Genomic DNA, 17,560 nt, shown 5'->3' on the forward strand with positions numbered 1-17,560 from the left:
AGGATTGTAGTTCTTCTTGCTTCTGCTGTCTGCCCTCACTAGGTGTTCTTGTGTATATGAAGATAAATATATGACCTAAAACAGTGACCGTTGGCTTTCAGAATGTGCTTATTTTCAATATCATCACATTTTTCTTTTCTGTCATTTTTCGTGTTGTCATAGGAAGACCTTGAGGTTTTTTTAGAATAAAGAAAATAATCATACATGAACTCCACTTGAGTAAGTTTCTTCACACATCTTTTATAAGAACATAAGCATGTACGATGTGTAATGCATACAATTACATAGTTTAGATTGTTATTAAATTTGCCATTTTTGTATTTTCTTCTCAGAGACTGCTGGCCTTCAATATGCACCATAGAATTTACAAAAACAAAGAAGAGAGTTTAATAAACTGAGTAAAATGAAGCTATTTATCTGGATAGATTACTTTGTAAAGTGCAGGAATAGAGGACCCTCCTAGATCACCCTGATGTGTGATTTCCAATTTTTTCTAAATAAATTTTATTGACTTATACATTTTAGTAGAAAACAACTAATTATCAAATAATATCTATATTTACCCATAAATTATGATGGTACTTGTGTCATACAGTCAAATATATATCTACATAAATTTGTAAGCATGTCTATTTGTTAACAGTAATGGCATTTTAAACCCAATATGGTTTCCTTTTTTGTTTTAAGATTACATTTTTCTGTAACATATAATATATTTATGTAACATTTATATAGGGTAGGTTTTGGAGGTAAATAAGAACCGAGTGAGCTGTGTGTGTATGTGTATGTGTTGGGAACATAAATTTAAAAATGGGAGTTTTAATTGGAATAAGAAATGAAGTTTGATGAAAAAAGTTGGTGTCTGGTAATTGAGAAATGTTTAAGAACCAGACATAATTCCTTGAATAATGGAGAGTTATAGCTTATTCAGAACATTCTATAGACACAAAAGCCAAATTTCAGAAAGAACCAAGGAGAGTGAGAAAGGAATATTTTAGGACGATTCACCATGATTAGTATTGATGCTAGGCTATTAACCGTTTTATACCTATCTACTTGTAGCTGAGGCTACTTTCCTAAGTTTTTTCTCATTCATGTACCTTCAACCACACTGGTGGATGTTTGCAATTCTTTGTTTTGGCTAAGTTGAGAAAACCTAAATAAATCCTATGGAAGGTGCTGTGTATACATTTTTCTCTCACTTGCCCTCACACATTCTCCCTGTTTACGAGAACACATTTTTCTTAGCATTATAATGATTTTGGCCTTGACAGAATCTGTTCAAATTAATACAGTGTTCAGTAGCTCAATAACAGAACAGACTGTAGTTTTGCAATTTCTATTTTCAAATCATTTGAAGCAGAAAAATCTGACAGGGCATCATTATGTATCTTCAGTACAAGGTAAAGGTATTTGTTTCATTGCAAATAATTATTTGTAACTTCTTAATCAGTGGTTTTATCTTGCTTATTTTCTTGAAATTCAAAATAGCCCAAGGTTTTCAAAATGGTCATATATACATGTTATGACTGTTAATTGCTATTATGATCACTTTACCATTTAGCGTACACTTAATAAATGGCAGGAACATGTGGCAATTGCTTTGAAGACAGTGTGTGTAATGTTTACCACCAATCAATCTTCCCACTTTACAGATTCAGTTAAATGATTTGCTGAAAGCACAAAGCTAGTAAGTGGCAGAGTAAAATGGAATCCAGGTATCTTGCATTCCCAAGCCTATAATTTAAAAATTATACCTTCTTGACTTTCTGTTAAAATTTATTTTTAATTTACAATGGTACTTAAATATTTTACATAATAATGTAGTATGTGAAGGTCAAACACTGATGGCTCCATCCATCAAGTATTTATTGATGATCTAATTTGTATTAAGTACTAGGTGTTATTTGACTTACCCTCAGGGTCCTTGTGGACTGAGGAGACAGATACTCTTAGAACTGCTTTGAGACACAGTAGAACTAAGAAGTGTAATAGACATTCATACAAACCATTTGGAAGCACGAAGCACAGCTTCATAAATCTTGACTTAGCAGATTAGAGGAGGTATAGCTGAATGATGAACCCTGATGGGTAAATACGATTTTTTATAGGAGAATCTTCCCATAGAAAGGTCAGTCTCCTTTATGGAACCACATGAGAAAGACATAGAAGCATGACTCTTCAGTTGCACATGACACGTAGTGTGTATGGTGGTGGGGGAGGAGTAAGAGAGGCAACTGGAAAGGAAGGTTGAGGACAAATTGTGGATGATCCTAATATCATGCTAAGGGAGATATATTTTTTTGAGAAGACCACTGGCAGGTTTTGAATATGGAGTTCTGTGTTTCAACCCAAGGATTTAAGGAGCTAACTCCAGAGGCATTTGGGCATTATAAGGATGGACAGCAAGTGTCATGCTGAATTGGAAGTGCCAGCGACACCTCTAGGCAGAGCTGTCTGACTGTATTTGGAAATTGGGGTTTATTCTCAAGGTGTCAGTTAAGACCAGTGACACAGACATACAACATAGGGGCTAGGATGGAAAGAGATAACAGAGCAATGCATAAGAGTATATGAGATTTCATAGAGAGAAAAAGTACAATAAAGTTTGAAGAGGTTCAAGAATATAATATTTGAGATGATATATTTAAGCAGGCAAACTAAAAGCAACCTGAGTTGGTGCAGGTGGGAATAGGGGGAGGGATAGTTAGGTGTGATTATAGAACTTCCTCAGAAGAGTACTAGAACACAGATGATTTTTTAAAAAAGCTTTGAGGGACTTCCCTGGTGGCACAGTGGTTAAGAATCTGCCTGCCAATGCAGGGGACACGGGTTCGAGCCCTGGTCCGGGAAGATCCCACATGCCCCAGAGCAACTAAGCCCATGCACCCAACTACTCAACCTGCACTCTGTAGCTCACGAGCCACAACTACTGAGCCCTGCACCCCACAACTACTGAAGCCCGTGTGCCTAGAGCCCATGCTCTGCAACAAAGACAAGCCACTGCTATGAGAAGCCCGCGCACCGCTATGAAGAGTAGCCCCTGCTTGCCGCAACTAGAGAAAGCCCACGCACAGCAACAAAGACCCAACAATAAAATAAATAAGTAAATAAATTTATTTAGGAAAAAAAACTGAGGAAGATGCTTATGTTCAACAGTGTCAAATGCTCTAATGGAATTGAAGAGGGTGCCGTTGGGGGAGAAGCACTGGGTGTGATGTTTTAGATGTCGACTTGGAAGCTTTGAGAAGGCTGTTTCCTTAGAGGGTGGGAAACAAAAACGATTGCGTAGGTTAAAGGTTGAAGACAGCAAATTGGAAGCAGGAAAGTGGAGTAATCTATTCAGAAGTTCAGTGATGAAAGTGAGGAGGAGATGGAATAATAGACTGGAGAGTGATAGTATTGGACAGTTGTGTTTTAGATTGGGAGAGGTTTAAGCACGTTTTTTGTTTTTACTTCTATTTTTGGCTGCATCGGGTCTTCGTTGCTGTGCGAGGGCTTTCTCTAGTTGCAGCGAGTGGGGGCTACTCTTCGTGCAGTGCACGAGCTTCTCATTGCAGTGGCTTGTTGAGGAGCAGTGGCTTGTTGAGGAGCACTGGCTCTAGGAGCATGGACTTCAGTAGTTGCGGCGTGTGGCCTCAGTAGTTGTGGCTTGTGGGCTCTAGAGCACAGGCTCAGTAGTTGTGGCACATGGGCTTAGTTGCTCCGTGGCATGTGGGATCTTCCCGGACCAGGGTTCGAACCCGTGTCCCCTGCATTGGCAGGTGGATTCTTAACCACTGTGCCACCAGGGAAGCCCTGAGCAAGGGTTTTGGTATAATCTGCAGTAGTATACTATGTGGTAGGAATCTATAGTACACTATGTATACTGTACTATGTGCTATATGTAATATGTGGTATAAATGTATAGTCCTTGCTATTGTGGAAAAACGGGCACATACAAAATTGACATGAACATTCATGATGCATCTTCAATAACAAGTTTTTGTTCCATTAATATTTAACTAATACAATTCCATTTTTAATAAGCAATTATTATTAGTATTTATTCCTGCTTAATCCTTTTCAATGCCTTTAAGTCTCAGTGTGTCTCCTCCCTTTATTAAGAAATAATCTTTCACGTTCGAGTTTTGTCAGAGAGCAAGTTGGCATAGAGCATAGACCATGACATAGCTGGAACGTTTTAACATGATTTGATTTTATAAAACACGATGCAGTAAGGATCAAACAGTTCTTTATTTTAAAACATTTGCTGCTGGAAATCTGTTATTTATGCAAAAGCTTGCTGATCAGTAGGGCTCTGTCCCCTGAGGCCAAGTTTTTAAGCACTTTCTACAGCTTATTGTAAATAATGCAGAGGGGCAATGGGACCCTTTAAACCCAATTCAAGAAACAAGCCTTCTGAAAAACATGGTCTCCCACAGTCAAGCATTGCAGCAACGTTCCTATTTAGAAAAATGACAATGAATGTTCTCAGTTTTGATAGCTAGTTCTTACATGCGTAAAGCTGAGGGAAAAGAAAATATTCTTGACTCACAATCCACAAAATTAATGTGCATATGATCATATCAGTGTATGAATTGTGAATGTTTAACGATTAAATGTGATTCAAAAATAAAAGGTGACAGTAACCAGGGATCAGTTCTTAGACCACATTCATTTCCCTGATGATCTCATCTAGTATCTTGATATCAAATACCATCTGTAGGTTGATTGCCTGCCAAATGTTTCCCCTGGCTCAGAACTTTCTGCTCAACTCCAAACTTAGGCACACAATTCAAGTACTCACTCCTGGTCAATTCAAATTGAACATGTTCAAAACTGAACCGACTAACCCCCGATTCTGCTTCATCAGCAGCCCTTTCTAAGTAAGTAGCAGCTCCACACTTTCAGTTGCTGTAGCTAAATACTTAGTCTCCCTTTTTCTCACACCTTATATTATTGGTCAGAAAATTATGCCAGGTCACCATGACCAATCTGTATCCAGAATCTGGCCCCAACCTCATCTCTGGTCTGGATTATTGAAATAGCCTTTTCAGCTGGTCTGCTAACTTTGGCCCTTCCCTTACCTACATCCACTTTGTCTGCCATATGTTCCTCTTAAAATGTAAGTCAGATCATATCACACTGCTGCTGAAAATCCTCCAATGGCTTGCCACCCACTCGGAGTAGCCCCTCTGTGTTCTGAGCCCATACACAGTCACCTCCCTCTCCCCCTTCATTCCTTCTGTGGCCTTGTCCTCCACAATTCTTGCCTTCTCTCATTCCACTGAAACCATCCTGACCTCCATGCCTTTGCCTCTAAGCACATGTCCCCCACATAGTCACATGATTACCTCTCTTTCGCATCTTTAAGTCTTTTTCTCAAATGATGCTCACTCAGTGATATTTTCCCTGACCTTCCTAAATTAAATCCACAGTGTCCCCTTTCTTCTTCTCGCGTTATTTTCCTCCATAGCACTTACCAGCTTCAAATTTACTTATTTAATTTGTTTAGTATGCCTCCCCTAATAGGATTAGTTCCACAAAGATGTGGGTTTTTGTCTGTTTTGTGTATGGCTGTATCGTCGTTGCCTAGAACAGTGCCTGGCTCTTGGTAGTTGCTCAATAAATATTTGTTGAAGAATCACTAATATGTGGTAGAGCCAGAATTTCATATGCTTTCAGAGCCCTTCTCTACAAAATAAATAAAGGTGTGATGTATTGAATGTATACAATATTTTTTTCTAATTGTTTCTGTACCTGGCAAGTCTGCAGTTATAACAACTTTATGACAAATCATAAAGTTTTCAGTATTATTAGTTCAATTGTCCCTAGAAAGGCTAGACAAAGATAGATTTACCGATTCATTGTGAATATCTTACATACTTATTAAAAAGTAGAATAATAATGGATGTAACATTACTATTTCCATGTTTAAGGATATATTACCTATAATGAATAGATAATAGAAGAGATTTAATTTTCTGAGTTCCTTATTTCTTCCCAAAACAAGGATATACATGTGTGTGTATAGTTTCTAGGTTATGATTGAAGCATTTCATTATAATTAAGCGTTTTTTATTCTAGTTATAAAAATACCCACGTCTACCTTTTTTGGGTAATCTTTTGAAAAAAATTCCTTTTCTGAGAGGCAGTAAAATACACTTTGGCTTGATCAGATAATTCCTGTAAAAGAAAAACACATTGAATTTTAAATCTGTTGATTTTACATATGAAGATTTTTTTAAAATACCATATTTGTGACTTAGAATTCAAACTGTTGTCTCATGAACTTTGATATGAATTCGGTTATGCATTTGTATACATTGTTCATGCTGTATTTTGGGTGATATGTGCTGCCTCCTGAGAAGGTTCAGTTTCATTAAGAAGGTCTATATTAATATTGTCAGCACTTTTATATTTCATTAAACCTATGTTTCACTGGTCCTTAAATAGTGATAATTGGATAAAGAAAGTTAAGGAAGCGAGTCAGTCGTAAGAAGTCGTGTGTGTGATGAATAGAAACATCTTTTCTATATGTTTTATTTCTAATGATGTAAAGATAATGTTACATCATTGCAATAACCCTTATATATATCGATACATTATACATTTTAAAGATTTTTTCTATGTCATTTCCTATCTTATGTAACATTTTCTGAACCATGCACTGGATTCCGTTATTATTTTAGCCTATATTTGCTTTGTAGACATTTGCAGTGCTAAAGAAAAATTGATATTTGTCCTGTGGAAAAATGTGTGCCTATGTATTTGTCATAAAACTATTAGATTCCACAAGAACCCAAGGCAAACTCAATTAGCCATCAGGTGTAATTGTGCTTTAGTGCAAATAGTTTTCTTTCCCTAGAGGACAGTCAGGGAGGCTGGTGGCATCAAATGCACAGGGAAGCCTGAAACCAAACAAGGAGCTTTATAGTTTTGTCTACCCCGCATACTCTTTTCTACCTAAGTAACTATTGAGTCATAAATCTTCTTTTGGAAAGCTGATTGTCAATTTCTTTTCTTCACACTGAAAAATGGTCAATATATCGGCAATGAGTGTTATGTATTGCTCACTGGCAAGTGGTATCTCTAAAGGTGGCCTATTATATGCTAAAAACAAAAGGCTTTGAATCCTGTAGGATGCCAAAACCTCCAGTCAATTTAGTCAATATTTCAGACAATACAGTTGGAAAAAATCAGTCAAGGCAAATTGCCACTGTATACCTTAAATATCTTTGTGGATCCCATTTTGGTTAATTTTTCTAGCATTTCTAAATGTTTTGCTGTATATGCTGCTGACAAGGAGCAAATTTAATTATTTTGAATTTCGGCAGCCTTTCCTTCCTTAGCCTTAACTTTCTTGTTGAGGTGCTAATGAGCTGTGAAAAGGCCAAATGGAAGAGAAATAAGAGCTCCAGATAATCCATACTCTGATAAACTACTCCCATGATAATTGACAGTTTGTGGTGCTTCTGGGACAGTGGGAGAAATAAGCAATGTTGGCCAAGTATGTGGAGCAACTTGTGCTAATAACATTGTAAAAGAAGTTTACAAGGCAATCACGATTCTTTTAAACAAATATCATGTGTGTACCTTCAGGCCTAGGCACAATTTGATTATCCAAAATGCTTTGTAGGTCAAATTGAGCTGCCTCCCAGGATTTCTATATCAGGAGATTCTAAACATAGTTGTGACTATTTCCCTTCTGGCTTAAATGAATTTCCTTTTCCTGATTTATAGTTTCCCCAGAACAAAGACATATTTGACCTTCATTTTCTGCTCATTTGCAGGATTTTTAATTCATCTTCATGTTACAGTTTTTAATTGCTGGCATATTTTAATACTCTAGGTTTAATTCATTGTTTTAATTTGTGTAGAAATAATTCCGTTTCCTTCCTAGTGTAATATGAAATAAGGCCAATATATTAAAAAATACCTTTTTATAGACTAAGCAGTGATTTTGTAGAAAATTTCCAAGGGTTATACAAATCAAGAAAATGATAACTGACTCTACACAAGAGTATTTTTAAAATAAAATTTTGTTTTTAAATATAGTATTGATTATATCAGTATGTGAACAAAGAAAGCATTTTTATTCCTTTTGTTTCTTCCCTTCCTATTTTCAAAAGTAGACCAAACAATTTGAAATATGCCAATAGGCATGTTTTAGATGTTGATATATGTTCCAAGTATGATTATATATCCCAGTGATATTGTTACGTATTTTATAGTATCCATAATTTTATGTGGTGATTTAAAAATTCAAGTATACCAGTAAATTTTAGGGCATTGTACTAATGAAGCCCATTGTAAATATTTAAAAATCTTTATATGAGCAAGTTGTCTATTGAGAATACAGAAATTGTACACCAAAGCCAATCTTTTTATAAACATGTAAAATTATTCACAGAAGGGTCTAGGGGAGAGAGAGACTGGGTGAATCAAAGAATTCTATCATTGGTTCTTGGGGTGTGTGAGAGACTTATAATCATTACATTCAAAGTATGGCACATTCTTACATTTTTGATTTTTAAATGCATATTTTTCAACCAATATAGCTACATCTGGGAAATGCTTCTTCTCCTTAAGTTATGAAAAATATGTCTGGCAACATAGTTAAAATTGTAGGCTTCTGAGAGACAGATACTGAGTTCACCTCCCATCTCTGCTCTTTACTAACTGTGACCTTGGGCAAGTTTCTAACCCCTATGCATCTGGTCTCCTTCCTGTAAAACGTAGACAGTAGGCATTCCTTTTGTTGTAAGGTTAAATTAGGTATTTTAATGATGTGCTTGCAGCACACCTTACAAATAGTAAACACTCAATGAATTATACTTGTGTTGTGTTTATAAATTCTATAGGAGTTTAGAGGATGAAAAAAGCATTATAGATGAGAGCATAGTCTACAAAGTGGGGAGCACCTAACCACAAGATACACAAGATGATCCACTGGGGTTTCAGAAGAACATAGTATGATGTCTCTTCATATGCATACTTTATTTGAGATTAAGAAAGAAAGAAACTTTACTAATTTTTAATATACAGGTTTTCAGATGATTTTGTATAACATATGGTCCTTGATGTCCTCGGTCAGACATATTTAATCAGATGAATTGGTATTGGACCTTATTTATTGGCATCTTTGGTGTTCTGGATGCATTGCAATGCATGTGAACAGTTAAATGTGTTTACAGGTTGTATTATCTTAAGTAGTAAAATGCTTATAATATTTTGCAATAAAATCGGAGTGTCCCAGAGAATACTTTTTACTGCACAGAAATGTTCTAGTTATCACATGGTAAAGTATTTGAAAAAATGTAGTATATATTTTCTTTTTCAAAAAAATAAGTGTTCCAGATATGCTGAACATTTCTGTTTTGGCAAATGGCTGTGCTTACCGTGTCATTTCTCAGACATTTCCAGAAGCAGTAAAAAGACTTGATCTCTCCTTTCAAGGCAAATTTCTGTATTAACCGACAATGATTAAGAAAAGAACTGCATTTTATAGGAAATACGTGCTATGGAGAGTGCATTTCGAAAATGAATATTTGACAGTATTCTCATCATAAGTGTGTCAGTTATGAAATCTTCTACAACTACACACAGAAACTTGAAAGGAAATATTTTAAGTGCATTTAAAATATAAATGAAATGTTTTCATGAGGTTTTGAATCCGTATTATAAATATGAAAATGTTTTCATTTGATATTGCAAGAAATCCTGATTTAGATAATAGAAGATTAAATTTTTTAGCTAAAACTTTTGTAATACCTGGTAGATTGGGTGCAGAGTGAATAGGGCAGCTAAGTTGAATCAGTCCTCAAAATTGCTATGGGACAACGTGATTAAAAAAGTGGAATATGAAAAAAAAAAGGTCGTGAAGAACCTAGGGGCAAGATGGGAATAAAGACGCAGACCTACTAGAGAATGGACTTGAGGATACGGGGAAGGGGAAGGGTAAGCTGTGACAAAGTGAGAGAGTGGCATGGACATACACTACCAAAGGTAAAATAGATAGCTAGTGGGAACCAGCCACATAGCACAGGGAGATCAGCTCCGTGCTTTGTGACCACCTAGAGGGGTGGGATAGGGAGGGTGGGAGGGAGGGAGACGCAAGAGGGAGGAGATATGGGGACATATGTATATATATAACTGATTCACTTTGTTATAAAGCAGAAACTAACACACCATTGTAAAGCAATTATACTCTAATAAAGATGTAAATTTAAAAAAAATAGAAAAAAGTGGAATATGCAGTCACAAATGTTATTTTGATAAAGATGAACACTTTACAAAGTTGAAGAGCAATATTGTAAGGTTCAGGAAGAGTCATACAGGAGATGAGATTTGAGCTGGAACTTAAAGGCGAATATTTAAATATGTTTGGAAAAGTATTTTTGTTGTTGTTTTTGTTTTAATATGTTGGTAGCAGAGAAATAAACAAATAGGAAGGTGAAAGATGAAAATTGATTATTTGTAGGTTTCCAAAGCTGTGAGAGAGAGAATAGAGGAAAACATCTGAGACCACTACATGTTAGGGTATGAATTTGGGACTGTATTCTAAGAGTAAAATCACTGAAGTTTATTGCATGTAAGAGTAAAATACCCGTTATAAATGTGGCAGCTATGCTCAAGTTGGATTGAAGCAAGCAAAAGATAGAGAAGAGGGAATCAATTTGGGGAGCATGTCATTAACCTCATTTTTGTGTTGTTTTAGCACAGAGTTTCTCAAAGTGTCACTCCTGACATTTGGGGCCTGATCATTTTTTTGTGGAGGGGGAGTGGGTGGTGGTAGTACTTATGCTGCTGTTGAGCTGTGCAGTGTAGAATGTTTAGCAGCATTCCTGGCGTCTACCCGCTGGATGTCCTAGATGTCAGTTGCACCCTCTACCCCCAGCAGTGACGATCTGAACTGCCTCCAGATATTGTCAAATGTCCCCAAGAGGGCAAAACAGCTCCTGGTTGAGAACCAGTGGTTTAGGGTGATGTCACTAGGAATGAAAAAGAAGAGGTGAATGTGAAATAAATTGTAAAGTATGTTGTTTGCTGGACAGCTTTCAACCAAATTGTTGAAAATAAAAGAGCAAGTCATTTCAATAATAATAAAAGGGTTTGTTTTTAAACTAATACACACATATGTCTTTATGACATGTATTTTCTACGTCAGACCCACTTGGGACTCTGTTTTGCATTCCTACTCATGTTTTCCATCGCCTCATTTTATAATATATACATATATACCCTTAAATTCTTTTTTTTTGTTTTTTTTTTGTTTTTACCTTAAATTCTTTTATAGTATCTTCCCTAAATCAGCACTGATTCCTCCCAGCTTGTAGCCCACCCTGACTTTTGAGTCTTTTACTTTAAGATGTGAAAAGAAATATTAGTACAAGAGATAAAAAACTTGTCAAAAGGTTTCACAACTTTTATTTCTTTCAAATACAGTGAGCCTTTATACACTCTTCTCAGTTCTCTAAACCTTAAGATTAAGAGCTTTAATTGTTAATGAGACCCTGAAGTATATACCTTGGAGCATGCACACTCTTGTTAGGAGCCAATGATAAAACTGAAGAACTGCCTGTTGCCTTCAGCTGACTAATCTACCTGCACCAACAGGGTAGAGGCCTGCTCTGGTCTTTTATTACTTGGCTTGAGGCAGAGGGCAGAATTTGTGGCTGTTAATGAAATCTATCTAGAGTCTTCCCAGGGCTTAATATCATTTGCATTTCCCTTATAAATGTCAAAAAGGCCTTAAACAAAGGATCTCTTTCCTTGAAGAGAACAGATAAGGATGTGTGTTTTAGAATCCAAGCAACCTGGTTTTAAATACCAGATCAGCCAGTTACCTTTGTGACCTTTGGCATGTTATTTAATTTTTCTGTTCCCGTTTCCTCATCCTACTATTTTCTGTCATCTTGAACTGTTGTGGTGAAAAATGATATAATGCACGTTAAGTGCTTAGCAAATTGACTGACACAAAGTGCCCAATAAATAATGGCAGCTGTTGTTATTGCTATTAGAGATGTAGTCGTTGTTGTTGTGATGGTTGTTTTAATATTGCCATACAGTAGGCCATAATTTTTCCTAAATCCTCATTAGGGCTTAACTTTGAACTGAATTTCAGGCACAAGCAATATTAAAAATTACCTATTTAATGGTATCATTAGATTGAATGCCATGTACAGTGTTGCATGATGGATTAACTTCTCGTAAATCACTTCTGTAATCATTTTTCATACTTTGAATAATACCCTGGTTTACATGTTATATCTCAGAGGAAACAGCAGAAATGTGGCAAGAATGTTTCCAGATATAAATCCTGGTTCCTCTGAACTGTTCTTCTGTTACTTAGTAAAAGAACCACTTGGTTATCCCTCCATGATCCTTTAGCTTTCAAATAATCTTTCACTGAAGGATAAAGATTATAGAATACACCCAAAAATTCACCATCCGTGCATTGTCTTACACTGTGTAAAAAAGAAGTGTGACACATTTAAAGGAGGTAAGTGACAAAACTTTCAAAAATTCTTGAAGCATTTATACATTCAAGAACAGTAAAACTGTTTTTATCCAGGTTAAAACTCATATCACATTTTAAGGTTAAATTTGAGGAAGTTGCCAAAATAGATCAGTTTCAACAGAAATATAAAAGTACTCAGCGATAGATTGTGCCCTCTGGAAACGTCCCAGCTATTTTTCTAAGAGCTTTGTGGTTTGCTGGATTGCTGGTTTCACTACCTATGTGTTGCCATTTGATGACTTATCTCAGTTTGAATTGCCAAAGTCATGCTTCTAAAAATACACACAGCTCATTCAACTGTGTTTCCTCATAAAAATCGTTTGCCATTTCAGCGAACATTGGTCCCCAAGTACAGGCATTGCAAAGCATTTCTTGGAAACTAGAATGTGCTTAGCATTTTATATGCATCATTACATATAATGTTTTCAACAGTCCTATGGAGATATATTATTATTTTCTTTGTTTTACAGATGGGGAAACTGAGACACAGAGAGGTTGAATAACTTATCCCAGGTCAGCTAGATAGTAAACTGGTTTTTAAAAAATATTTATGTATGGAGTCGTGTCAAGCCTATCACTCTCTGTTTTATTATGTCAATTTCTATTACTAGAGATGAGTTTCCAGACATTTGTCCTGGACATTGCAGGACTAACACATATACTTATTTGTCTTCCCCCATTACTTTACTCTTCTGCTGTCTACTCCTTCACCTTTATGCATTAGCAACATCTTCAAGGAACACAGGTGACAATATCTAGTAATTCTTCATGCAAAAGGGTAGTAATTAAGCCTTTGAAGTATGTGGGTAATGTTGAATAAATTTTAGTGTTCTTAATTTTGAAAACAACCAGAATTGTTTCATCCATCCATTGTTATGCCTCTCATCTGAATCATTATTTGCCCAATGTACTGCAAACATAAACTACTTTTATAAAGACAGAAATTAAAATAAGATCAAAGCATAGGAAAACAATTATTTCCAGTTGATCCTAGCATCTCCATTCATGAAATGATTGGTGTCTCTTTCTTATGCATAGATCTTTTTCTATAAGAAGCAAAGATCAAGTTCCCTAGAAAATTTTCTTTGCCATAATATGTATGAACTAGTGACAAGCTAAAGTGAAATATGTAATACTATGACAATGAATACATATTTTGGGAAACTAAAACCAGAAGCATAAGCCTATGTGTCCTTGTTTGTTTCCAAATTCTCTTTCAAAGATGGACAAAAAAATAAATAAATAAAAATAATATGTGTTTTTCCAAGGGTTTTATTGCAAATGTGCAAATGTGGAATTCAAGCAAATTTCTTCTTTCATGGGTTTACCTGAAATTCTAGAACCATTTCCAGTTTTGTTCCATGAGCTATAAATTTTTTTTTCATCTTGATCCGGAACATATATACATATACATTTATACATAGACACACACATATATATACATATCTGAAACAAAAATTCACTAAATAATCTAGTCCTTAATATAAATTACACAGACTGGTATTTTTATTCTGTTTAATTTTAAATAGACTATTCCTGGTCATGACCCACTAAAATGATTTCATGAATCATTGATGGATCATGACTTACAAATTTGAAAAACAGTGGTCTAGACAGAGAAAAAATGACTCAGAGTCTAGCTGACAATTTTGACCATAATCATGTATATATGTAGAGCTGATTTATGGATATAAATAATGATTAATTGAGTTACTTATGTAATTTTACATAGCTTATTCATGTTTGAATTTACCTTTAATATAGCTGTCTTTGCAAAGTTTTTGTTTTATGAACATCCTCAGACAAAACTTTTAGATTCAGAATTTATGAGTGCTAGACAGCATGTCCTAAAGTATAAAGATTTGCCTTCTAAAATTTTCTCCGAAAATTCAAGCCTCTGTAAATAGCAGTAAGTCATGATCTGTTTACTTTTTTAATCCAAATTGTACAGTTGTAAAATATAGTATTGTGTTACTTGAGTAATAGTGTTGTTTACAATTTATCATTTGCAAAAGATTATTTGAACTCAAGATTGTTAATAATTTTTAGAACTTTTAAATAGGAACTAGATTGAGGTTCAGGTTCAGAAAGGTTTGATTTAATTGATGCTTGCTCTTAGAAGTTTCCTGGGTCATTTTTTCTATAGGAATTATCTGGCCCTTGAAATCTGGACAGTGACTTAAGAAGGTAACCTTGGAGCAGGTTGTGTTTCAAAATGGTTCTTATGTGTAGAAGAATCAAATAATAATTAATAGCTATCGCCTACTGTATTGGCTTCTTGCACAAGATCAGGTATTCTGCCGAACACTTTATATACTCTCCTTTAATTCTTACGGCAATCTTAGGAAAGTATTATTGTTCTCATTTTACATAGGAGGAAGCTAAGACTAATGATGGGGCTAAGTAACTTTACCAGGGTGACAAGATTCAAACACTGATTGTTTGCCTCCAAAGCCCCTGGGTTTTATAACCACTTTTTATTGTACATAATAAATGTCCCATCTCTTCTCACCCATAACCCAGGGAAGGCAAAATATCCAGGAGTGGACTGTACTTTTTTTCCACCTACATACAGGGCTGGCTGGCAATTTGTACAGCCCAGTGAAAAATGAAATACGGAGCCCCTTGTTCAAAACTGCAGGAAGGAAAGTGCTATTAAAATTACTAAAATATAAAGCTGTTTACTTAATTCTATGGTCTTTCTCTCAACTTGCCACCGTGTTTATTTGCTATTTGACATACTGAATAAAGAAAATTAAAATTTTAAAGTATCAGCATGAGTTTTACTGCCCATTGTTATATTGTGCAACTGCAGTTGTAAATGCAAATGTAAGATCGTTTAACTCAAGGAGAATCACCAGCATCGCACAATTTGTATTTCAGAGCTTGTGCATGCATATGTATTTCATTCTTAACATGGAAACATTGTACAACTAAGCTGTTTTTATTTCACTTCTTGATAGGTGTAAGTTCTACCCATGTCCTGTGCCTTCAGCTTACTGATGAGTTAAGGAAGGAGTGAAAGGAAAGGAACCATCTTGCCCTATCTTTCCCTTTCTTTCTCTGTCATCAGTTTCAGCATAAATGGTTGGATAATACAGGAAAGAAATAAGAGTAAGAAAGGATATGATAGGGTTCTTTGATTGTTCATGTTTTCTTAGGATTGCCTTCTTTCTGCATTGGAAGCAAGTTCCCATTCAAACTGTGAAAGCATGACTTACTGGGGCTGTCAGTGCCCCTCTCATTCAGTCATAGTTACCTTCCGCTCACTTTGAGTCTGCTCAACTCCCACATGTCATGGGTCCACCAGAAATCTAGGCTCATGGGACATCAGAAACACTATATGCAAATGGGACAAACACACCTATTGTACTTATCTCCTCTGCTCACATGCATACTTCATCACCCCATTGGACTTCACTTACAAAATCCAAGTTCAAAGATAAAATTATTAAGAATTTTAAGACGGCAATGTCAAAAAGCAGATAAAACAAGCAAGGGGTCGTTCTGAGTCTTGGGCACTGTAAAACTGCTCAGGTTGCCCAACCATGAAGCTGGTTCTGTCTACACACATCTCCCAGGCTACGTTTTTGTGACTTTTTTCCTCTTAATGATGACTTTTATGCTTATTATTTGTAGTATTTAGGGTTAGAGAGAAGGGATACACCATGAAACTTGTTCTAACCCCTCAGCCCTTCAGAACTTGCCTTGACCTTGGGAAGGGCCAGTGCAACTAGCCCTCTTGGGGCATTTATGCTCTGTTTGAGATACTGGAGTTGGGTGATTTTGACTTAACAGGATGACATTATTTCTGCCAGTTCTCTAGAAATAGATTAAGAGTGCATCATTTGATGAAAATATTACACCAAAGACTGCCACTATGCTTTTTCATCCTAAAGGACTTAATAGAGAAATTTATCATATTAAAGTTTCAAAATTGGAGCATTTATCAGAAGAGCACAGTTAAGTTGGTGCTAGCAGCTCAGTGGGATAAGGCCCAGAATTGCTGGGGACTGGAAATTCAAGGCAGGCATGGCAGGGAAGAACCATCAAAAGGATGAATTTTTCTCTAGGCAAGGTCCTGAAGCCTGCCCCAACCCCCACAGCCCCCCACACCCCCCCGCCCCAAGTAGTTTCTGATTGTTTTACAATGCCGTTTGTTTCCTTTGTAAAATCCTGTTTGTTAGGGCCCAGTGTTTGCTTGCTCTCTTTATAGGGTGTTCAGAAGATTTCTCTCCAAATATTTCTCCAATATTTTTGCTGTGACTACTTCAACTATTTGCCTGTGTCCCTTACCTCAGCAGGAAACCCTCTTGAGTGTGGGCCTTGTCAGGATTTCTAAAGCCCAGCAACCTGCCATGAGTGCAGTTGGCCTAAAGAAAAAATTATGCATATTTTCTTATTTGTTCAAATTTTTGCTGTTGATAATTGCCTTCAGGTTAAAGCAGCAGGCACATAGCTTACCCCAAGAGCTCTCTCCCATCACTTGGTAGTACTGGTACCATAGCTCCTGAATCTCTGCAAATACACAGCCAGGTTTAGAGGTCAATATTCCATCCTGGAAGCTACCGTCAGCTCTACAGGTGATTCTCTTGAGGTCTCCATTACTTGGCTTGAGGTGGTGGAAGGTATGGATGTGCATCGCACTCCAGGGGAATCCTTTCTCACCAGATTTCTCCAGTCTCCTTGTTTCCTCTTACACACCTTTGAGCTAGGCAGTGGATTAAGGGTGGTGGGACAGTTTTGTGGTCCCTTCTTAGCAATTCCTTCATAGGTGGCCTGGATCTTCTCTTTAGAATTATGAACACTTTGTTACCATTGTTCTCAGCTTTAGGATCCAAGGAGAAATTACAAGACAACTGTTGGGAATCTCAGTTAACATCCTGCTAAATAAATCTGGTAGCAAATACTTCGCCTAAGATAATGTCTTGTTATTTAAACCATGGCCTTCTGGAAATAAAGGCTTAAACTCACAGAAGTCGTTATACTGTTAGAAATTTAAGATGTGTGAATGAGGTTATTTCTTTTTAAATTTTACCTTTCCCCCACTTATTT

General features: G+C 36.2%; 1 protein-coding gene across 1 annotated transcript in view; it reads left to right on the forward strand.

Moving 5' to 3' along the window:
* LOC141277572 (dystrophin-like) overlaps positions 1-17,560 on the forward strand; it is a 334,453-nt gene that overhangs the window by 194,350 nt on the left and 122,543 nt on the right. The window lies entirely within an intron of this gene.

The sequence above is a fragment of the Tursiops truncatus genome, chromosome X, assembly GCF_011762595.2.
Source record: "Tursiops truncatus isolate mTurTru1 chromosome X, mTurTru1.mat.Y, whole genome shotgun sequence".
Lineage (NCBI taxonomy): Eukaryota > Metazoa > Chordata > Mammalia > Artiodactyla > Delphinidae > Tursiops > Tursiops truncatus.